Below are 25,371 nucleotides of genomic sequence, written 5' to 3'. Positions count from 1 at the left end.
ACACGGACCCTTAAGGTCATCCAACAAAAAGAGGAAAAGCATTCTAAATACCAAACTCATAAACATCATTTAGCGATTTCCAGCAGCCCCAAATCAATAGTTGTACTTCCATGCTGAATATTGAAAGAGACAGAAACCCCAAAGAATTTCATCCCTTGCGATCAATAATGTGCTATAAATCTGAATTTATACTTCAATTAGAGAAAAGCCCCAGCTGCTGTGTTTCTAATAAATTGGAAAAATTGTGTACAAACACACATGCAGTAAAAGGGATCTCTGAAAAACAGTGACTCTCAAATGTACTGCTATATCCATGATTACACACAAAAATCCAAATATTTGCACTGTTACAACAGAGACACCCAAGCATGAATCTCCCACCATCACAAAAATTGGTGATGAAAAATTTCACTTTCCTCTGGTAATTGAACCTCAGTGGTTCTGTATGATTAACAGATTTGATAGATTTATCCTCACACAAGGTTCAGAGAGTTTATGAATGAATAAATGACATACAGCATTGTTAAGTTCAGCTGATTATGCTGCATGACAGATAACGAGGTAGAAGGGTAAGCCACTAATATGAACACTTGTGCTACACTTGTGACTTGCTGTGGTTCAAAGAGCTAGAAAGAAAGCAAAAACAAAACAAAACATGGAGCTCATAATCTGGCATTTAGCTCATGTTAAAGTCAAATGTGCTTTAGTTAACACGCATCTGTGCAGCAGACGTGCTGACGGGTTTGTCAGCGAAAAACAAAGCTGGTGACTAACGAGAAAAAGCACAGCTGGGAATCCTTGGTGTCAGAATTGATATTGGGGACCTGCAGCTTCTGGAGTGGCAACACAAGCCTAATACAACTTCTGTACTGTTTGCAACAGTAAAAGAATATATTTTTTAAATAAAGAAGGAGAGGTTTTGCACAGATTTAAAGAAAATGCAGATGTTTCTCACCTCATTCAACACAACTGCAGTTTGTCAGCAGGTGGCAGAGCCCATAGAGAAGGTTCCAGACTATCCCAGAATGCAGAAGGTGGTGTGAGGGACCCAGAACACTCTGGTGAGTGAAAAGAGCACATGTTAAACTCTGCTACAGAGAGGGATGAAGAAAAAAGAAAGGCGCTTTAATCTTCTATGCAGTTTTAAGTCTAATCCCTCATGCACACTGCGGTATACATTGTTATATGGTGTCCACTCAACATCAGCACAGAACGGCTGAAGACTGAGTCAAGGATGCCTAATAATTTGTCAATTAAGGCTAAAGTGCCCCAAAAATACAGTATTAATTTTTAAATCATTTTTCTACACTCAGATTATCCCTTTTGGGATCATATGTGATAAATAATGAAGTAACAAAACTGCAGGTATCACTACAGGTTGTGAAGACTTTTGTTTTGATTATACAGGTCATTATTGTGGACCTTTAATACTTTAAAACATCCAAAAAAGGAGGTAAAGCTGACTGTAGAGAACACAGACAGGCCACCACAATAAGCAGACAAGATGGTTGTTGACAGTGGGAACACACTCTTTGGGACTAATTAAGCAGGTTTTGTTGGAATGATGGGGATGTTACATGGAATACGGGACCCTGCAGTTCATCAGCTGCTGCATGCATGCGCCTATGAATGTTTAAAGGATGTTTGCTGGATGCCAAACAGCCTTGTAACCCACTTCTGACAAGTGTGACAAGATAAAAGGAGACAGAGGAAACGTTTGAGCATGCCGGTTTCAAGTGCTCCCCTTCAAACTTTCGCATGAAATTGAAAAGATGCTGCAAATTAAAGCATGTGCAATATATTTGTTAAACAATCGAGACCTAACACATTTTCCTTTAATGCAAGATGACTCTTTACCAAAAACAGGAGTGTGGCAAGCACTTTTAACATGAATTACAGTAGTAAAAGACTGAAGCAGAGGAAATGAAAATCGGGAAAAATCAATAGAACTCTTTGATGGCCTGAAGTGTGGTAGCAGGCTATAATCTGTTCATAAGTCAGCCCACAGACAGAAAGAGGTTAAAGGTAATGAAGATACTTGTAAAGCTGCATGTAAAGACAAAGCAGATGAGAAGATACTGGCAATGATTGAGAGATGGGACTGGGAAACACCATACGGTTTATGAATCCATCAGTCTCTATTAAAAGAAACAGGGTTAATAGTAAAAGTAAAACAGTTATAGTTATAGTTTATTTATTGACATGGCACCTTAACATGGTCAACGTCAAACAAGGTGTCGTTCAGTAAAATCCACAAACAACAAAACAACAATTACAAAGTTACATCACCTCAAAAGTAAGATAGTAAAATAAGTAATAAGCACAATAGCAAAAAATAAATTAAAACACTAATAAAAGCATGAGCAAGTAAAAAAGAATAAACGCCAGCAGAGCAGAGTCTTGTGCTATATCAAAAGCCTGGCAAACATTTAGAAAACGCTTGTTCTTCTGTGCGCTTCCTCTTGGACTGTGGTACCTCCAAGGGTAGCTGATCAGCTGACCTGTGGCACCGGGTTAGGGTGCATGAAGAGAAAAGCTCAGAGAGGTACAGCGGTGCGGTGCATGAGAATTTAAAAAAAAAAAGTCTTAAAACAATTCACAGGCAGCCAGAGAAGGATGGGGGTGATCTGGTCCCTCTTATGCACTCCAACCAGAACTTGAGCAGCAGCGTTCTAGACCAGCTGGAGACATGAGAGGGACAACCGGCAGACTCCGAAATACAGAGAATCCAGCCGAGATGTAACGAAAGCATGGATTACTGTCTCAAAATGATGTTTTGGTAATAAATGGAGTTTCACCATCTGCCTCAAATAAAAGAAGCTGGATTTGACCACTGAGCTAACTTAGCAGTCAAGTTAAAAATCACTGTCCATTTTATAACCAAGTTTTAAACCTATAACCTATGGTAAAGGGGGAGCCAGGGGACCCAGCCCAGAGGTATAACAGGAGCAGTTAGGACCAAACACCATCACTTTTGTTTTTTTAATCATCAAAACCTAGAAAGCTTAGGGGGCAACTAGTCTTTGATGTGTTGTAGACATACAACACATGAGATCCATTAGAGGTCATAGAAACTAAAGAAAATGAAAACAGGCAAAACAGAGAATTAAGATGAGAATGACAGACGAATGCAACAAAGACAAAAAAAAAGACAAGGGGGTGATAGAAATGCAATAGGAGGAGAAAAGGGCAAAGCTTGTAAAATGTAGCAGGATGTATAGAAAAAAATTCATTTAAAAAAAGGAGTAAGGGAATGGGAATGGAGACGGATGGGGAACGAAAGAGTCTTTCCTTGAAATGTATTAAACTAGAAGTATTACTCTTGTACTGCTTCTTGTTAGAATTACTGGTACTATTTTCCAACAAGTGGTCAAGGTAGTGCTCATGAAGTGTGGTAGATTAGAACATTACTATAGTTACGTTTCTTGGTAACACTATTATGTTGTTGCGGGAAAAATACATTTGTGGATAAAACTACAGAGCGGAGTTTGTCAGTTGAGTCTGTGACCATTTGGTGTGATCATCATGTGAGCCCTATGGATACAAAATCTCTTAGAACAGCTGGGCTGTGGGGCGAAAGTGTGAAGTCTTTACAAAAAATGCTGCAGTAATTGCAACAATTAAGTGTTTGTGTATTACGAATTTTTTTTAAATCATTATTAAAGGCAGTCCCAATATCAGGAGATGTTGAAATGAGATTACTAACTACAACTCTGCTTGTAATGACAGCAGAGTTGATCGGAAGCTACCTCCAGAATTTAGACCCTCATTGAACCCATGTGGGATCAGTTGGGTGTAAGGTTCCTGTCAGAGTGACTGACATACCCATGTTGGCTGACTTGCAACAAATGCCGGCTGAACAATGGGACGCCACAACAGTGTGTGACCAGGCTGGTGACCAGCATTTTCAGAGCTGTCAGGCTGCATTGGCTGAGCAAGGCTCTTTCACACACTACTGAAGCTCATGTAGTTGTGTGTGTGTTGGGGAAAACCTACTAAAGTAAAACTTTACTTTTGAATAGTTTAATTCTCATCACAGAACAAAGTTCTTGGAAAACTTCCATGGAATGCAATCATTTCTGCATTATAATTGTTTTATACCTTCGTATACGGTGGCCCAGAAGGGTCACAACACATTAACTTTACACACAACACATTAACTTTACACACAACACATTAGCTGGCCAGCATCTTTTACAGCAGTTCAGTGATTATTACACTAGGGGGTGACATTCTACCAGTCTAAATGATGCTCACTGGATAGATTTATAGATCTTCAATAACCCTTGTGCTATCTTAGATGACCCCACCCTTCCATTGACGTGTTCTCCCTACCATGAAAAAGGTGGATAGATGGTGGAAAGATTTCATGTAATCCATGGACACCAGTGAAGATCACAAATCATTGAAGAAAAAAGGTTCAGAGCACTGTCTAGTGGGTCTAGATGACCCAACTCCCAACGTTTAAGTGCCTAGGATAGCACAAGGGATAAAAACTCAACCAAATAATAGTAACTAACAGGTATGCACTCTTTCAGTTCCAAACCTTTTCCAATAGGTATGGTTATTTTTTAAATGATCTCAATTCAACTTTATGTGGTTTGAGCCCAAAAACAGTCTTAAAAAGGTGCGCAGCTATCCATGTAAGCTAGGATTTTTAACGTGGAAGCCCTCAACACGCATTTACGAGCAACATTTTGAAAATTATGACTGTGTTTTTGGTTAAAAATATGGATCCAGTTTGATGCTGTTGTCAACATTCAATCAAATATGTATGTTAAAAAAAAAAGCTTCTGCTATTGTGCTTAGGATCAGAGGGCAGTAAGTTCAGAATTGTGCTTGTGTTCACTAGTGTGATCCAGATCAAATATTCTCAGTGCAAGTGCCTCTCCGTGCTTGACTTCCTACTGGCATGATCACACTGTGAATATTCAACTTCATCTGCTTAAGTGATAGCATCCCTTTCATTCATTTTTCACCATGTGTTTCAAAATATGCCGTCCACCCACGACTGCTGTGGTTGTGGGTGGACAACCTTAATAGTTTTTGTTTTGTTTTTTCCACATTGCTGAAGAAGACAAGTGCTGGGCTCTAATGCTGACCAGTAACAGCTCTGCTTCAAAAACTACAAGCAGGCAATGATAACATGTAAGGCATGCAAAATATGCATCAATATTTGTGTCAAAGCTATAGGCAAGTCATTTGTTTCTCCAAAACCAGTTACAGTATATGTGTCATGACAATGGCATACAACCATTCCCACACAGAAACACGTGTACTTTAGTAAAATACCTCAGAAGCTGACGTCGTGTCTGACAGCTGCCTGGTTGCTTCAGGCAAAAAAACAAAAAAAAAGGAATTTGCATGAGTGTAGACAGAGTGACTGACCATCACTGAAATGTGAAGGAAATGCCTTTCTCAACCACAACCACATTTTCCAAGACTCAAACAGTCCTGCAATACCAAAACGAAGGAATCCGGTCCTCAAAAGGTTTACGATTTAAGGAAAGGAATGTTATCTTGGGTGCACATTTGTCTGGGAGGGCGTGTTGTACAGTAATCACCATTCCACATTCTTACAGGGAGCGTATCGGATTGACTGCCAAAAACTAGCCTTCCTGTAAAAGGCCTGTGCTATTTTTAATTTTTGGTTTATGCTGTGTTTTTAGGAGGTAGGAAAAAGGAAAGGATGTTTATGAGATGTCCGTGTCAAATAAACAAGAGGAAATACAACTAACTGTGAAGTTTTATTCTATAAATATTAAAAAATGTGGAGGAGAAGAATCTTTTGTTTGTAATCTTGACATTGTTTCCAAGAACCAGGCATATCCTGTTTTCTGCCCCAGAAAAACATTTGTCAGTACTGACATTATATCATCTGTGTAATATCAAAGTGAAGGTGTCAAACAGACTCTGTGGTTGGGGACTGCCAACACCTGATGATGCTTTTATCGACTGATGATGCGTCAACATGTCTTTTTAATAGATCTAAAGTGTCAAAAGTAAAACGTGTTTGGGTGTCTATAGATACAATGACATGCTTACAGAACTGTGTTAACAAGCTGGACTATCAGGAACTAAAACATAATACTTTTTTCTGTTAGTAATGAAAACTGAGGGGGATAACATGATTACAATCACCTTCATTCTTTAAGCAACCATGACGTTTAGATTTTGATTGATAGAAAATGTAATATGTTGCATGCCATAGATTTTATTATTATACAGTAATTGTTAGATATTTCCTAAAGAGGGCTAAACTAATCTAAAGAAGGGAGATCTAAAGGGGAGGGATACAGGTTTTAAATGATCTGTCCAACCTGCTGAAGTCCGAATTCAACTTGAGGAACAACTTTGATTAAACCGTCAATGATTACGAAGATCCCACCTTCTATAGGTAAATTTGACGCAAAAACCAGAAGTACTACATATCGCAGTTCCACAAAAGACCACTGGAGGAAGGTTTCATACAAGAGTAATTTTCCAATGAGTCCCATGTAAATATTTAGATTTGACAACTTAACATACTTTTTTGCAGTCTTGTTTGCTTTATTTTTTTATTCATGGCGACTATCAGACAGGTGTAGCAGATTACTGAAAAAAATTAACATTTCTATTTTATAAGAACTCAAAGTTCTGTATTATTAGAGATAAAACATTAGTTTCTGCATTAAAAGGGCATGCTGAGGAGAATAGGAAGGCATGGGAGGTGGGTGGGCTCAACAAAACTCTTACTTTATTTTGTTTTTGCCCAATTCCGGCGCATTGTTGCAGCCGGCGGAGCAAACTGCAGCCAATTCGCCCATTACACAACAGACCTCATGTTTGCTGGTCAGAACCCAATAGCTCAAGTTAGGGATCATCCGCCCTCTCCATGTATGCTAATAACAGGATAAAGATCTAATTTAATATTAAAATATTGACAACATATAGTAACTTAATGAGCTGTGCAGGACTTTTAACTGAAAATGAAACATTTGAAATAGCAGAAGCACAGCAAACCTCATTGTCTTGGAAAAGTTGAATGCTCGCATGTTTGTGTGTGTGAACGTTAGTTTCTGCATTAATAGGGCATGTTGAGGAGAATAGGAAGCCAGTTTTCTGTGCCAGCTCTGTTTGGCAGTCAAACAGGGGTGCATACAAACAAACTCATGCACACACTAGCACACAGCAGCGAGTTGTTTTTTTGTTTTTATTTTTTTGACCAGGCTCTGACTTGTTCGTTAAAGGTCTCTTCACCTCGTTGTACTGGCCTCCTGCCCTTGAGCCTGGCACAGGCACAGCTGGACTTATTGTAAGGTGAGTAAAATGTGTTCAACTTGAAGTAATTAAAGTTCATGATGACTAAGTGTTTAGGAGAAGGACCATTTTAAACAAATGTGCTCATTGAGTGCATTTTTTTTTAGATTTTCATAACTTTAATCAAAACATTATTTAAATCTAAATATTTAACTTTGTTTTTGTTTTTTGCAATGCTCTATCTTTACAGCATCTATATATTGCTGAAAATCAATTAGAGAGTGCAGGGGGTTTCCTGTCTACCTGCTTCTTCTGTGGCTTTTTCAGCACTTTTGCTTGTGCCAGACCTTCTGGTCACTTCTCTAATCAATAGTTGACCTTTTTTTTCCCCAGAGTAAAAAAACTATTTCCAGGACACATTTGGATAATTCCGCGCACACCAATCCAGCAGAGGTCAAAACAGGAGATGATACAAGCATGTCATGATTGGTGTGTGTTTAAGTGTTATGACACCATCTCTAGAGCAGAACCTCCTTCAGTAGATTGATGGAGAAGGTGTTGTTATGGTTAACTATTGAAGCTTATTGCCAGGCAACCACAGTATCACAGTGTGTGACTTCAGTCCTGCACCCCACACGTGGAGAGCACAGAAAGAGAAGTCACGTGACCTCATTTGTACACCCAAATATTGTTGGAAGTACAATAAAAGCTGCTCTCAATGAAAAGTCTTTCTAGGTAGCAGCACATAAGGCCTCATAAGAAGATAGTCCATTCAAGGGTATTTGGTTACGAGTCCCATGAACACTCACATTCCAGCCTGAAGCTCAGGTGACCTCCCGTTGAGAACTAAACAAGGGCACCTGTATAAAAACACTCTGTTCCATCTCTGTATATACTAAATCTATTTTTCTGCAGACATCAAACAGGTTGGTAATAGTGAACTAGTTGCAGCTGAAAAAAGCTACAACATTTTTAGCATTTGCTTTTGTTGTATGATAATCAAAATTCGTATTTTAAATTGAAAGTTAGAGATTATAGATGAGCAAAACTGCTGCAAACACAGATAATGATCACCTCCCAAAAATATATTGCTTATATACTACAGATAGAGAAACTTAAATGTGGTAAAAATAAAAAAAATAAAAATGTATTCAATCTTTATCTTCCAAAAGCCATGCCACACTGAAACACCATTTGTGGTGGGACTGGTCCCATTAAACTAGTGTAAGCTTTTTAAAACGGATTGTATTAATTTGGTGCACGTGTAAGTAAAACGCTTAAAAGAGACCCTAAGCCCAGACTATAAAAACCAAAATAGAAATCAAAATTTACTCTAAAGTAAAATAGATTGCACATGCCTGTTAATGAAAACCTCCTTCGATTTAACAAGGCAGCTTGTTTAATGGATACGAGGTGAAGACCACAATATTTAAATAAAATTTAACAACCAGTATGGATTGAACAAACAAGCTTACAGCTCGAGGAGGGATGACCATATGACATTTCTGACAGCTGTCAAGTTTTCACATATTTTTAAGGAGAAAAAAATCTTTGTAAAACACCAAATTTTCATCGTTAAATCAGCTGAAATGCAGGCAAATGTGTATTTTTATGATGCTTTAAGGTCAATTATACCCCTAGATTTACAAATCTCCATTACGGGCTCCATTCCTTCTTCACGTGTGAGGAACCTCCACCTCTTCATTCTAGCTTTAAATGACTACTCATCATGAGACTCTAATAATTTCTGTTCTGTGATCTAATGAACCAGTTTCAAAAGCCTTAAAACATGTGTTTTTGTGCTCTAATCTCCAAGGCGGATAAAGGCTTGACTCATTATTTGCTTTGGTTGTCAAAGTGTCTGCTTAAGCGGTGGAAATAATATACTTGCATGCCTGGTTAACTCTGCTTCTCCTCGGTTCTTCCACCCACCTTCGGCATGTCTTTGTCTCCATCTTCCTGCTCTCAAACCTCCTTGTTGTCTGGTCTTTTCACTGTCAATCAAAGCCTCTTGCTTTGTCGCTGTGACTACAGGCTTTCAGATTCTTGGTCTTTCTAGTGTGACCTCCCTGGCATCGTCTCTGAAGCATCTCTTACTCGCCGCCCCCAACAGTTCCATTTAAACAAATTCAGCAGCATGGCCTTCACAGGCTTTTTTACACATTGAAATGAATGGACTTGTAAAATGAACAACAAAAAAATGTCTAACAGAGCTTTATTGCAGTTATCTGGCTAACTAAGGGCTTTAGAACCTTTCAACAAAATATTAGGGATGACAAACGGTTAAGATATTAACAAAAAACAAATTAAATGACCCCAAAAAATGACTATTTAAACATCCCTACAGTCCTAACCTTACATGAAAAAGGTCAGCTCAGGCCTTGGAGCGCGTGGACAAAAAGAGTGACATAAAACAACAGAAAATTTAATCACAGCAGACAGCAGGGAGTTGGTCCTTGCTTTATCAACACTTTAAGTTTAATACTGGGTGTCATTCTCCTTTAAGAGTGTGTATACTTCCTTAGCCACACACCCAGCTTTATCTATAAATAACTGTGCAGTTATTGCTTTGGTACAACAATACTTTTGTAACTGTTTGACTAATACGCACGCTACCACACACATATTTGCATATACTACGCACACTGGTCGATCATATATTTCCTGCTGTGAAGGGTGTGTGACTGTGTCTGTGACACTCTACAAACTTGATGCATCCTGTAATTTGCTTCCCCAATCTCCTTGTAGATACATATATGCACAAATTATTTTGAATACTTGCATGCTATTTTTTTTTGTTTTGTTGAGGTTCACACATACTGGCTAATCTACCCTATTATTTTATCATAGTTTCAGCAAACTTTATTAATAAAAACATGTATTTAATGTAGAAAATAATGCATTGATAGTTATGCGTATGCTTACCTAAAAAACATACACAAGCTTTTGAAATAAAAAAGAAAGATTATAAGTATTTTTTTTTATAACTGCTGCCTTTCGCTGAATTTTAAAAAGTGCATCAAGATCTATAATCACCTCTATAGCAAATGAGTTAAGAAAATTGACTTTTTATTTAGTTTTTCTACATCACCTCCCTCTTACTCCATCTATAAGTGTGTGTTAGCTTTGGGGGCTTTTCAGTTTGCCCCCCAAAGTCTTTTACCCAAACCTCGACACGTGTTGGTAACTGCAGCTCATGCATATGTTTCAGCCTGAAGATTTTATGGTTTCAAACTCATTTCATTGCAAAGGTACACTGAGTGAAAGCTTTTATATTGCCGTCAGCCAATACGACTCCCTTAATGCTTGTAAAGACGGGGGGGGGGGGGGGGGGGGGGGGGGGGGTTGTAGTATCAGCAGGAGTGGGAAACAAATTGAAACAGGCATTGTGTGTGAAAATGAGGATCGTAAAAATGGAGGACAAATCCAACAGAGGAAGAAAAAGGAAGCAGAGAAAGTAGAGGTGGTGGAGGACTAACAGGAACAGTTTCATCACTGGGTGAGAAGCTTTAAAACTGGATCTCTGACAACTCCAGTTCATGCCTTTCATTTGAATTTATTTTGTGGAAAGAGGAACGTTTTATGTAGTAGTGGTTAAACGATAACACTTTAAAAAAAAATAGGTTAGTGTTGCAGATGTATTTAGATGTGAAGGACAAGGTGACAGTAGGTCATTTGCTTTCTTTTTTTTTATTTATGATTTGAAAATGAATAAAATTTGTCCTGAAAGCTCTCTAAATGCTGTTAGTATAGCCACATTGTGAGGAAAGCCGGAGGCAAAATGTCCCATCTGGCTCGCCAGAGTAGCCAAAAATTTTTTCTATAAAAAATATAAAGATAAAAACAAAAAAATATTTTCATTGAAATAAATGTCATAAAATAACTACAAACATTATATTATAAATCATAAATAGTTTATCTGGTTTCTTTGCTTTAGTTTGAGACCGGGAATCCCATTGCAATATGACAGTATAGCAAGTACTCTATATAGGGTTTGTTTACACATAAAAGTCTGATTTGTTTGAAGTTATGACCTTTAAACCCTTTGGTCACACCCTCCACTCCTCTATTCATGCTAACTACAGATAGGAAATGATCATGAGAAGTAATAATAATAGCACACAGAGGCAGACAACAATTCATACAATCAAATATAAAGAGAAAATCCAACGTTCTGCAAAACAAAGGAATATTTCAGTGAAAGGTCCTGCAATAGACTCGATTGACATGAGACACGCATGTTACAGTTACAGCACTTAAAGAGGAAATCCCGCACCACAGGGGATTTGTGTAATTTCCAAATCAGACATGTGTTTAATAATAATTTCTGGATTTGAGCTTTGAGGCTTCCAAGTGTGGTTCTGTTTTTTAGCCTATGTTGTTGTACAGTTGGTGATGCACGCTAACAAAAGGGGAACATGACAAATGCTGAGTCATTGGAAATTCTGAGAAATAGGAGCGCAAAGCGAGTCCAAATTCAGCAAAACAAGAGAAGAAGATAACATAAAACTAACACTGTCTTAACTTAAGATGACTAAAAGGAGGATAAACTCATACAGTAATAAAACCCAAGTGTGACGAGGACCAACTGAAACCATGAACCTCAGGGTGATGAAGATAAACAGCTACATGCACTGGTTACTTTTTGAAAAGCAGAAATAGAATGTAAATGACAGGATCTAACCGTAAATATGACAAAAATAAACCACATAGACCAAACCATTGACTGTAAAAACAATGGATGAATCGGGGTGTGACATCACCCATAGAAAATGCCTTACCTCCAGCTCTTGCAATATGAGGCAAAATCCCTCACCATCTCTCTCCATTTCTTTTTTATTTTAAATGAATAAATTACTTTCACATTAAAACAAATAAAGTTAGAGGCTCCCGTGTGTACATCTCTGTGGAACGCGTTGTAAAACGACACAAACACGGCATCTGAAAGTCTATAAATAAAATGCCTGCGTCTGTATGTTGCTATATTTATTCAGCAAACTGTCATTGAATCTTCTGACTCACTGCAAACATATTGCAAGATTTACTGGCTGAGTAAGAAAATCTCAGCCTCGCTGGCTGATCGACTTTACAGCTGCTTGAGGAGCTGGCAGCCGGCTAAATTGCACAGCTGTGCAACACGGAGCACAGCTGTATAGCTGGACAACAGACGCATTTATCATCCGTCCCATTGGCTAAACAACCGTCTTGGGGCTTTGATCAGCTGGCTGTAAGTTAGAATGAAACTGTATAGATTGCAAAAACGGCGTCTACTGTCCTTACAGAATCTGTGTGTTCACTGCCTGTATAGGTAAAGAAACGCCGGGTGTGCTGCTTCAGGGATAGAGCTGGCACTCTCAGCTGTTATACAATGTTTATTGTGTAACAACTGGTAGTGAGTGGGTGGCTCCTGCCATCTGGAGAAATGCAACGGCGTATTGGACCTGACACAACGCATTATGTGTGTGAGTGCGTCTGCATGTGCACACGTGTGTTTTTGTCAACTGCAACTATAAGAAAGCATCATCTACAGTAACCAGGTAGCAGGATCCATGAAAAATTAAGAGAGCCAATAGATACTATTTATTATACATATCATGGAGGCTTTTTCAGAGTTAAACCTATAAACATACTTGTGGGTTTAAAGATTCACTCCAAACATCTTTTGATCTATTGTAAAAGTGTTCCCAGTAGTCTTTTAATTACAACTAAAATCGTAATTTTCTAGGGCATAGTTTCTGCAGAGCAGCAGTTAATTTATTATAAATTCACCTCGTACTTGAGAGAGGGACTGTTGTTGCGGAACAACCCCGCCCCCTTTCCCCTCCCCACTGCTGAAAGCTTTCCCACTGGCTTACAGCCCCTCACATCCCCAATCCCAAACACTACCGGCACAACAAAAATGGCGAGCAGTATTTGAGCTACTCAACCATACAGTTCTGATTCGCAACACTTTTAATAAAGACAAATTTCCAAATGCTTATTTTTCTTTATAGATGTCCTCCATCATCAGAAATAGGAACATGTTAAAACACAACAAAACACAGTTTTCATCAGAGTGGGTCTTTAAAAGCCTAAAATGTGTATGGATGAATGTTCATTTCCCCTCTATGCCGACATCCTCTGGAGCTTCAAAGCCTTCCGAAGAAGATGGGGACTCCTTTATCTTTCCAACGTGATGATCTCAACAAAACAAACAACATACTGAAAATGTTCATCGCTAAATAAACAGCAGTGGTCTTGGAGGAAGACATCCTCTGATGCGCACACTCCCCTGCGCATACTGTGTGAGAAAAATTCAATCTATCAACTCCAAGTTAGTGCTCAACAGTTGCTATGGAGAGGAAAAGCATGGCTTTCAAATCTATTTTCAGGTAAATGATGGGACTTTTTCTTACTGCATACATCAGAGTCAAGCAAGCCGTTATGCAAGCATTAGCACCATCCTGTACAGATAATCTTCAATTATCAGACTCAGCTGTTTGTCATGTTTACACTGTTTTTACCACTTATCTTCATCATCACTCATCTAAAAGAAATCAAGAAAATGCTGTGAGCTGGCACAAGAAGATGGCTGACTGTGTTCCTGACTGTCACAAGGTGTATAAGCGAAGATCCGCGCGATAAGTGAGGCGTTACATTGCCTTCATTTTTAGCCGTTCTTCACACCTTAACAGGAAACCAGCAGAGCTTATGCTGTAACTTTCGCTACAGTTGATGTCATCCACCATGCAATTATTCACTGCAGATAAAAAAACTACAGTTGATTTAAAATGTCACACGTAGGGCAGAAATATGCAGCAAACTGAATGGGTTTGCTGAGTTAGTTCAGAACTTCAGAAAATATTCATGAAAACGATATAAGTGTACTCAGTTCCACAAGTACAAACAACTTAAAGTTCTGTTACGATTACCTTTTGATCCATTGTAAAAGTGTTTTTAGCAAAAAAAAGATATAATTTTGTAAGACATAGTTTCTGTAAAGCAAATAAACACTTATGTTTATTTGCTTTGTATGAAGTGCTTGTTTCCCCATAGGACCTCACCTGTCTCTAACAGTTCTATATAAGGTCCATTAAGGGAAAACTGAAATGCAGTTACCACACAGGCTTTAATAGAGCTCACAGGGAGGCTACTGCGGCCGTTACATCATATATTATATCCTCACTGCTTCCCTTGGCTCCCTTACTACAAACAGAAAATACGGCCCTACATATAAGTTTAAGGCTCCTGCGGAAAAGTGTACATGCTTCCATCTTAGTTTGTGACAAGACAAACTTTCATGTTTTTCAGTCTGTTTCTGTTTTATTTATTTATTTATTTAAACAAATCAATTGAACAAATGTCCACACAAGGTATGGGAAGGTTTATATTAAATTCAAAACAAAAGAAGCACAAACTAACGGATACTTAAGCTGTTAAAGATCCATTCATAAACATTGACAGTACAGAAAAATTGTATTCGTATAAAGTATTAATTTAGGGAATTCAATTTTAAGACCACATCTGCTAAAAGTGTTCTCAGAAAATGCCTAAAATGTTGTTTTGCTCAACCTAGAAAATGGCACAACTGTGAGAAAACGGTTTCCTGTCACAACAAGGTGACTATAAAAAACCCAACATGGAGAATTTCATCTGGTTAGCCATTATAAATCAAATAATGAATGTATTCACTCGTTGAGGCCTCAAGTTCATACTTTATAATTACATATTTAGTTAGTTTGAGCCCTAACACAATTCTATAGTTCAATGAAAGACACTTTACGTCAAATAAATCTTTAAAGCTCTTTAGAAATAATTCATTAAAAATATTTTACAAGACTAACCAGCCTTTGTTACTTTTTGTTGCGTAGAAAAAATAACCCACAAATTTAACAAATAGCGATCCAAGCATTCCTTTATTTTTTCTCAGATTAAAATACAAAAGAATACAGTTGCTGCTTTAAAAGCATTCATTCCCTGCAAAGACAGGCTCATTATCTGTGCACCATTCATCAACTCCTGTCATAGAAAAAAAAAATAGTCCCTGTTCCCCGCACCCCCATGGTATCCATCCACCATTATCCGGTATAAATTGGCACCAGATGCTAAAACATGGCGTTAAATCTATACAAACAAAAGGCACATCTCTGTCCTCCAGCTAACCCTGTTACAGGCATTTTCAGGACGTTTGTGCAGAGATGTGTGTAACAGAGAAGGCAGAGGGCAGAGTCAGCTGTCAGCGATAAACTGTGGATGATAAATAATGGTTGTAAGGGTGGAATATAAATGTTTGCCCAACAGTTTCCTGTGTCGTCTTACCCGTAAATGCTGTCGCAACAGAAAACCTCACCTCTGGTTCAAGCCTCTGGAGGTGAAAAATGGTGGGAATATTTAAGGTTTGTGTACGTTTTCTTGTTTTTCTCTTTACCTATCACTTTGATAAGACTTTTTGGCATTAGCAGAACCGATCGCTTTGTTGGAGAGTGTGGCTGTTCTGGAATCCATCTGGAGTTCCCCGAGGTCTCTTCATCTGCTGTTGCAGGGTGGTATGTGCATGAGTAGAATGCTGGTGAGGAAGCTGGATGGACGAGTGGCTGTAAATAACGACTCTGCTCAATGCTTAGGGGACTTTCACCACTGTAACAGCAGACTGTAATATGGGCAAAATCTGTCCCCAAGGACAGCAACATCACTCCAATTACACATGACAACTGGTTTCCCAAATCAATCCCCCTCCAGCTTATTAAGCAAAACAGAACAAATGGGGGGGGGGGGGGGGGGGGGCGCGAAAGAGGTATGCAGAGTGAGAAATTTTGATCTAAGGAGGAAGAGAGGAACGAGATGAAGACAGGGCAGAGAAAAAAAGGACAGGATCTTGAATAATTCACAAACTTCAGCTTCGTTTGGAATAGAAGTGGTGCTAGAAATGGACCAGTCTCCTCTACGAATTATAAAATCATCCACAGCAACAGGATCTTGTGCACTGGGGTCTAAATACAGCTCACAGGGAAAAAGATTTTTGTTATAGAGGGATGGTGTAAAGGTTCATTATCCCAGCTGGAGCAGTAAAAGAAAACCTAGGAGATGACCTGGAGGCTGCATATCAGTTTAATCAACCTTTTGCTCCATGGAATTTTAAAAGCAAGCATTGTTTTTTTTTTATTTGATAGCTGTTCAGGTGTCAAACATAAACAAATGCTAAAATCAAAAATGAGCTTTGGTCTATCCGTGCATGAGGCTTCATAACGGGAGGGACCTCCAATGGATTTTTTTTTTAATCAACCAATTACAGTTGGGCAACAAAACGATAATTAAATATATTGCAATGTCATTTTTCCTAAATAGAAGAAAGAGTCTATCGCAATAGACTTTTATTTAGAAGGGACTGAAATTAACACTTGCCAGTTGCGAACATATTGCGAACATCGTGGTATATATCGCCGTCACCTGGTGTGAAAAAAAACGATATCATGATATAACATATTCTATATTGCCCTGCCCTACAACCAATCATGTTTTTCCACTGTAGGTCAGTCAGAATTTTCTCTTAGTCCAACTCTCCAAAAGTATCAGCCTGTCTGATCTTCTCATTTTAATCTTAGTTTAAATGGACATTTAAATCAATAAAAGCAAAATCCTGTTGTAGAATTTCTTTCAAAAATACTAGTTTTAGCACAGATTTAGTTTTTCTCATTTCCAAATTTGCAGTTTGAGCTGCACTGAAACATGCTGGTATTTGTAGTGATTGAGTCTGTTCCGCTGACCTGCATGTCCGTTATGTAATCCTTACCGTCACACACACAAATCCACACATGTATTATATGCACACACCTCCACAGGAATGCACCTCTGTCACAGCAAGAACAATCTGTGCTCAATCTCAGCAGGAGCAATTAGGCCAGCTACTTGCATAATAGTACACGTTTGCACTAAAAAGAATATTCAGAATATTTTCGAGGTCTCACTGTATAGTAATCTCTACTAAATGGACAGAAATGAATTGTCTTATTTTTAAAATATAAACATACAGTCTCTTTTTTTAACATAGGTTTCTCATACCTCCAGGCACACTGCTCTGTTTAGAAAATAAGAGATCCTATTTTTTCTGGAAATATTTTGGACATATATTTTGGTGTCATTAGAAACTTTTATTACATAACAACAAAATGGCAACTCGTGGGAACACTTTGTTTCTTTTACAAGAGAACTCTGGTTCATGTATAAAATCCCAGAAACAAGTCTAGATATGGGAGAGACTCCAAAATTAATAATTTGCCGTTGAAGTATGGCCCCTACCTGTGTTGGAAAGGTTATCTAAATTAAAAAGGTTAAAACTTAATGAAACAAACTAAAGGACACATTTTACACTTCCTATCAGTTCAGGATAAGTAATGCTTTTGGATAAAATCCTAGAATATTTGAAAGAAATGTCTCAACTGAAGCTGCTCTGCTGTTGTAATACATTGCAAAACAGCAGGACTTTGAAGGAAAAACACATTCAATGGGCAATTAGCCTCCACTTCAACTCCGACACTGAGATTATGGGAAAACAGCTGAGATACCTTCCAATCAGAACTTGCATACAGACTGCAATGTAAACATCATTATACAGAAAATGGATGTGATTGATTTTATACTGTAAGAACCCTGCAGAAAGATTATCTGAAAAAAAACAGATGTGGAAAAAAATGAAAGCACAACCAGCAATTTCCACAGCACCACACTTTTTTTTCCAAGGTCCAATAGATTTTGCAAAAATAGTTGAGAATAATTAGAGAAGTACAGAATTAGATGGTTGTTTTATTAAGCTTTAGTCACATGCACCCATCAACATAGAAGGTCATAGAGAGGAAGGGACGGTTTAAGATGCATCTTAAGGGGGAACAAGAGTGTCTTGAAGTTTTCCAGAAGCTTGTTTTAAATTTTTTTTTGCAATTATTGTGTGTGGTGTGGTATGTGGTCTCCTACATGTTTTACAACCATCCTGCCATTGAAGCACCTTTTGGGCTAAACACACCTGATCCAGGTAATTAACACCAGATAAGGCAGGGTTTCTAGAAAACTAGCAGGAAGTCGTTCTCCAGGCCTGGATTTGGGCACCCCTGCTCTAGTCCTTAGTAAGGCAATAATCACAACTGCAATATACCGTATTTTCCGGACTATAAGTCGCACCGGAGTATAAGTCGCACCAGCCCAAAAATGCATTATAAAGTAGAAAAAAACACAGATAAGTCGCACTGGACTATAAGTCGCATTTTAACTTTCACAACCTTATATGACGCAATCATAGCAGACTGTTTATCTAATAATTTCACAGTAATTTTTTCTCAAACTTATTTATTTATTCCTTTCATGAAGCATCATTGGCTAACTAATACTCTGTTTTCATCCTGTATTTGTAGAAACAGTTTTCACTTTTATTGCATTTCTGAATCTATGAAATCATTGGAAAATAGAATATTATGTTGTTAGCCTTCAAGATCTTACTGTAAAAAAAAGTTTGCTGATTCTCTGAGTCACTTACAATCCTCTCAACACTTAACATACCTCATACATCAAATTGACCCAGGAACATCATCTCTGTTCCTCACAAATGAACATAACAGGAGGGTTAACAATGTATTTATTTCAATTTATTTCTAATATAAGTCGCTGCGGAGTATAAGTCGCACCCCTTGCCAAACTATGAAAAAAAGTGCGACTTATAGTCCGGAAAATACGGTAGATACGGGTTGTCTGTTAGAGAAAATTGGGCAAATCTGTACTGGACATGCAAGGAGTCCCCACTTATCACATGAGCAGCACTAACGAGCCTTTGCACTTTCCGCAGGTAGTCACTGAGCGGTCTACGACCTTGTTATTTTGTATGGGACACCTGCATGTCCTGTACAGGTTGCCAGACTGCCCGTATCTAGCAGTAAGGGCAGCTGTGACAAAGGCATTTAAAGTTCAACTCCAAGTGGTGACTAGCAACAAGAGGAGAGTATAGTAAAGTCATTCAGAAGGGTGGAGGGCAGAGTTAGAAACAAAAAAAGACATACGACAATATGAAATGCAGAAAAGGGAAGGAAATGCTATGGAAAAGTTTGGGGGAAATAAACACAACAAGGCTCAGATTCAGAGAGACATAGTTTTTGATTTGAACACCAAAGGTCAAAGACGTTGGGCGGTGCAAGAGACTGCAGTTTATCATACAGAATTGGAGTAACAGCCGTAAACTCTATAGGTCCCAGCATACAGACTTCCAGGAACCACAAAGGCCATCCCTATTCATCTCACTAAAAGCCGAAGCTGTTCAAAGTGAGCTCAACTGCTGCAAAGTGTTTGTCTTTATCATCCCCAGACCATTTTAATGCACCATCATTTAGAACAACCCAAAAATATGGCAGAGCACAAACCTTCTTCTCACCAAACCCAGGAACTGTTTGTTCTTTTCTGCGTCCTCCTTTTGAAAGGGACATATAATTAAAATATTTCTAAAAAGGCAGCTCATCCTTTATTTGAAAAAATAAATAAATAGGTCGCTGGCATGCTTTGATGGGATCGGTGATCCCGGTTGGCCACCCACCTGTACCTCCTCATCTCTCCCATCACTCATGTCTAACTTTCACTGAGCACTTAAGCAGTGCTGCGATTGCATTACAGCACAAAGAGTGAGGGCATGCCTGGGGCCACACTAATGTACAGAACAGAATGTACGGAGAAGCTCGGCAGGAGAGCGAGTAGAGGTTACAGCGGTGGGGGTGGAGGGGTCCATTACTGTAATAATTTTACCTTGCTTAGACAGGTGGCACTCGGAGCAAATCCTGTAGCAAAAAAAAGACAAAGAGAAAGAAAGGAGCAAGGGGGATAAGTGGAGGGGGGGACCCTCTTATGACTGTCACTAAATCCAAAGAGCAACTTCATTTTTTACCCTTTATTGCCGTCTCGCACGAGCATCCACACAATAACCAAAGACATTTTAGCGGTGGCTCCACTGTCCCTACAGTGTTTGTAATATCCTTGGAGTATCCCGAGACATTTCGGAGGAAAGCAATTAAAAACAGCACTTTAAGCCTTAACGTCTCTGGCTTTCTAGATCGAAATTCTTAAACCATGAATCAAGGAGGTGGTCTAACTGTCACACACAATCTTCAAAAAAGTGCAGTTTGTCACCCAGCTATGCAAAAAAATTAAAAAAAAGCAACACAGCCAACATGTGTTGTTCTACGCGAACAATGAGGAATATCTTTCTGAGTAAAGGCGGAGAACAGGGAATACCCTGAAGGAATAACATCTAATACAATCCGATTGCTGTGGCCAATTAGTCAGCAATAGCCTACTGTAGCCAGAGATGATGTCAGCCATCATTACTCATTGCTTAATGCAATAAAGGACAAGCAAATCAAGACAAAACAAAGAAAAGAGCAACAGAATGGTTCAGAGTTAACCATACTGGATTAATCACACCAAAAGGTGGACAAGCAAACTTGTAAAAATAATAATGCCCACACTGAAGATAAATAAGCACCCTCAAATCTATTAGTTATTTTTCTCAAACTTGGATTTTCCTTCATCTACGCATAATCAAAACAAATCTTTGGATCCATTCGGCCACGCTCCCAGCGACTACTTAAACAGAGCTGCACTCCGGCCAACCCGTTCCCTCACACACACAGAATGTTCCGGCATGTATGCTTCATTAACAGTGACCCACAGGGGCAGGTTTTTCCATGCCGATTGCTGAAATCCAGTCAATAACCCACAGCGCCAAATGGCTTTTCGCTTACATCCAGCATGTTATGATATCAGATGTAAACACTGCTGTTAGTTAGTTTGTCCCTAGAGGTATATCCCCGTGTAGCACAAAAGAAGGCGTGTACAGGTACAGATCAAAGCCTATGAACCAACTGCAAGCATAAAATGGGGAAAAACTGATATTTGAGTACTGATTTGATCCCAAGAGAGAAGAAACTGGACCTCCTATATGATTTTTAGGGACAGCTCTCAACACATGTCCTAGGGCGGATGCTGTGAAGGGAAGTAAGGAGTCCCCTGTACATTTAGATAAAGGCCTTTTTATTAAAACCAGATAAAAATGATGATACAGAAATGTCTGTGCCTGAATGAGAAATAACACTTCCCAAAACATGAAAAAGGTTGATAGAAACGATTTAAGAGTTGACCCTTTATTATATTCTCTTTTTGTTTGAGCGACTTACCAAAGAGAATCCGTAAAGGGTTCATTCATTCTGCAGGCTCTCATTTATCTTCCTCATCTTAGCCTCTCAGCAATATTGAAAAGGGCTGCAAAAAAGACAGGACAAAAACTAGTCTGTGAATGTGTCCGTCTTTCCTTTTTAAACTATATGGAAAATATCCCTCTTTACTGCAACATCATGTCTTTCTCATTGCCATCACAGATTTTGAGTTCCTAAAGACGCCTTCACACTGTGATGTTTGGTCAGAGCCAGAGTGTAGAACACTTTCTAACACAGTTTAGTGAATTTTTTTAATTTTAAGTTTTCTCAAAATAATTAGCAAGTAAACAGAGGACTGTCCACAGGACCCAGAGAGCATAAAGTAAGTGCAATGCATTTGGGGTTGAAAGAAGCTAAACTAAACTCTTGCATTCCTCTCTTTTTTTCTTCCGGTTGCTTTTTTTTTATTTCATGTCCTGCTTTTGCAGTCCCATACAATAGAATTAAATAGAAATGGTAAAAATACATTTTAACAAAATAGATAAAGATAGTAGCTGAATTCAATCCCAAAACAGTCATTGCAGGAAAAAAAGGGGCTGTCTCGTCTTAGCTAGCACTGCTGAGAAAGCAAAAGGATACAATGGAGAATATGTAAAAAATGTATTCTTTCACATCAATATAATCAGTGGCTTTGCTGTGTTTGACATGGACATTATAAAGATGTTAAACTTATAAATAAACACTGAAAATGGGATTTTGTTCTATTTAGATGCTAAAGGAAAAGATGCTATTCATGTTATACCTTCCCTTTTTTTAACAACTGACACTATCTGGCATTGCTTAAACCTGCAAGGTTTACCTTAAAGTATTTAAATGGGACAATTCACAGCTAATAATAGGTTTGACATCCTGACTTTATCGGGAACCATTGCTGCAGCTGCAGGCTCTATTGAGTTTCATTTGATTTTTTCAAGATGATTACATTCACATTAAACTCTAAAGTTTGCCAAGCACATCTTAATTAAGAGCTTTCTTTGGGCATATCATTTTTAAGCTTTACATAGATATCCAAAATAAACCCAAACATCTTTTTGCAACAAAGAAAATTCAAAAAAAAAAAAAAATCCAGCCAAGAAAGCACAAAACATGTTTACAAATCTTTGAGTAACATTAAAATTGGGGGAAAAAAGCCAGTTTATATAATTAGCTTCATAAAATTGTAAAAGATGCAATATAATCTAGAAATAAATACTTTTTATCTCAAAATATGTTAAATAGCCGGATTATATCAGGGTTTTTTTGCTAAAAATTTGATTATGCTTGGATTGAATGGACATTATTTGTAATTAGTTATGTAATAACTGTACAACCCATGATTGCAAGTTCTGCTGATATGCAGGTGACTCATTATATTCATATCACAAAAATATAAACATGGTGTATAATGCTTCTTTTTAACAAGGAATTCAATCTAACATTTATATGTCTGACTATAGGTCGGAGAAGGAAAATTTTAAAAGATTAAAGATTAAAAAATGAGACATTCCATTGCAGAAAAACAAAAAAATCAAACAGAGTTGTTTCATTTTCATTATTAATGGTGTATTCCATTTTTTTTTCATCTTTTGACCTCTTTCCTTTATGCTCCCTTTCAGCAGATTTGATCTACGCCACATTTCTTTTCAGTACTCCATTTAGTATTTCTACAAATTGAATCTGATAAATTAATTCGTCTGTGGTTTAAAACATTTGTGGAGCCACAAAAAGGTCCTTCAAGCTCCAAGTAGTTGTTTGATATTGCAAATGGATCATAAACAAAAAGCCGTGATGAAATTTCTACCCTGGACTTTAAAGGTTAGGCGTTCTGCTGCTCATTTGAGTAGTCTCTTCAGGATTATATGGAGAATTAAGGTAAAGTAAAACAACAAGATGTCATAATAAAAAATGTCAACATGTCTGTCAGACTTGTCAGCTGATGTCAAACTTGCTGAGGGTTAGAGTGACTAAGAAGTGGGGTAACTATTGCTGTGCTCAAAATAACAGGGATGTCTTCTGTTGACGATCATTCTGGGATAACTACAGTTCCAGAGGGTAATTCTAAAGGGGCTTTCTTAGTTTGGGTTCTTCCGAGTTTGTATGTATGGTTTCTGCCGAATGCAATAATGAACTGATTACTCCAAGCTTGTGTTTAAGTTGATGGCGGGATTCAAGTATGAGAGGTCTGGTCAGTGTAAATGATCTCCTTTTCACATTAATGATCAGGTTTCTGCATTCCTTAATATGTACAGAGCAGTCATACATGTCATGTCCCAAAGTGAACCTGTTCTATTTGTTCAGTGCATTATTATGGTGATTGATTTATTTCACTTAGGTGTCAGCTGGCTTCACATTGATGAGTTGAACAAATCTAACACAGTCCTGGGTATTGTGGATGTGGGGTACCATGCTTCCTACCATTGTAGATAAGAGGATGACAAGGCGTTTGGCCATTCTGTAGATGACTGAGCTTATTCTGCTGTCTCAGGACTCATTCTTGGTATATTTTCGAGAGTCCATTAAGACATGGATTGGTGTCTCCTTTGTGTGTTGATCGTTTGTGTTCAATACTACAATGTATTTTGCTTTGTCTGCTGGCAGGAGTGACATCAGGACCACTATTTAGAGATTCACTGCTCTACAGCCCTCTGAGGTGTGCCTTTATCCTCAGTTATTGCCCCTCTGTGTTACTTTTTTATGGCAGATTCTGTTCCTGTCATAAATTCCCCAACTGGAATCTGATTGGATGTAATGGGAAAAGGGAGGCCTTTGGACAGAACTTTCTCTTACACTTCAGTGAGTTTACTGTCAAAGATGTTTCAACTTTGTTGTCTTGAAGTGGAAGTTTATTGTTCTTCCAAACAAGTTTGACAGGTTGCATTTTTCCTTTCTGGAGTTTTATCTTTGACATTTCTTTAGCTTGTTGGACTGTAATATCCTGTAAAAATGGCACCCTGTGCAATGAGGTCCTCTGATAAGGCAGATATAAGATCTTTTAAGATCCCTCTTAATTAGAGCATCAACTTTTTTGATCCATCTTGTCCTTTCATCAGGAAGATGTTTCTGCTCCATCTGAATGATTCTCTCCGCTTTGTGTCTTTTCACTGCTGCTTTTTGTCAAAGACAAGTCAGTGGGATTCTTTCCTGTCGGCATTTACGTTGGATCCGAGATCATTTTTGTAGACTGAAAAATTTTCAGATGTATTTTCCACTTTCCTGCATCACTTGGAGGGTAACTGAACTGTAAAAACATACTCTGTTGAAAATTGTATTTTTGGTGTTTGTGACATGTTCTTGTACCATTTTTCTGATAATGAAGGAAATACTCTATATAAAGAAAACTAAGCTAAAATTTCTGAGCATTTCTGAGTATTTCTGTATTTAAGTCGTTGCGAATCTGGAGCATATGAAACAAAATGCCCTTTGAAATAGAGCGTATTTGTGACGTAACAAACATGAAGGCGGACCTGCTCCGCGCTCTCAGTGACGGGAAGGAAAAGGGGGGTGGGGTTGCTTCGCCCCGACAGGCAGAGGTGAATTTTGAATGAAACTCCTGCCACGCTGCAGAAACTACGTTCTAGAAAGTGACAGGTTTTTTTAATTTGTTCTAAAATCTGCATAATCAGAATAAAAGATCACTGAGTAAACTTTTAAAATAGATCATAATATAACATGAGTGGGACTTGAAAAAGTTAATCTGAGTATCTTTTGTTTACTCTATCCTGTTTTCTTTTTTTTTTTTTTTAGTTACCGTAGGCTGCTGGGTTTGTCAGAATTAGTGCAAAATACATGGAAAAAAAATCCTCGATGCCACTTAAAGCCTGAAGGCTGATAGTTGCTAAATTGGGAGATTTAAAAGACAGACGGGTGCTTTTTGATTTGTTGATACATGTGCCCACTTTTGTCAAAGTACTATGGACATCTTCTGAAAGCAAAC

General features: G+C 38.2%; 1 protein-coding gene across 2 annotated transcripts in view; it reads right to left on the bottom strand.

Moving 5' to 3' along the window:
• atxn1 (ataxin 1) overlaps positions 1 to 25,371 on the bottom strand; it is an 82,988-nt gene that overhangs the window by 31,229 nt on the left and 26,388 nt on the right. Inside the window, exons 3-4 of one of the 2 annotated variants that reach the window (XM_023960181.1) lie at positions 21,420 to 21,504; positions 956 to 1,058 (exon numbers count right to left, since the gene is read on the bottom strand). The gene's annotated coding sequence lies outside the window, so the exon portion shown is untranslated. The remainder of the gene's footprint in view (positions 1 to 955; positions 1,059 to 21,419; positions 21,505 to 25,371) is intronic. The other variant, XM_023960180.1, reaches the window with a different exon arrangement.

The sequence above is a fragment of the Oryzias latipes genome, chromosome 11 (assembly GCF_002234675.1).
Source record: "Oryzias latipes chromosome 11, ASM223467v1".
Taxonomy (NCBI): Eukaryota; Metazoa; Chordata; class Actinopteri; order Beloniformes; family Adrianichthyidae; genus Oryzias; species Oryzias latipes.
Note: the sequence above shows the minus strand (reverse complement) of the source record. Positions and strands in the feature narration are given on the sequence as shown.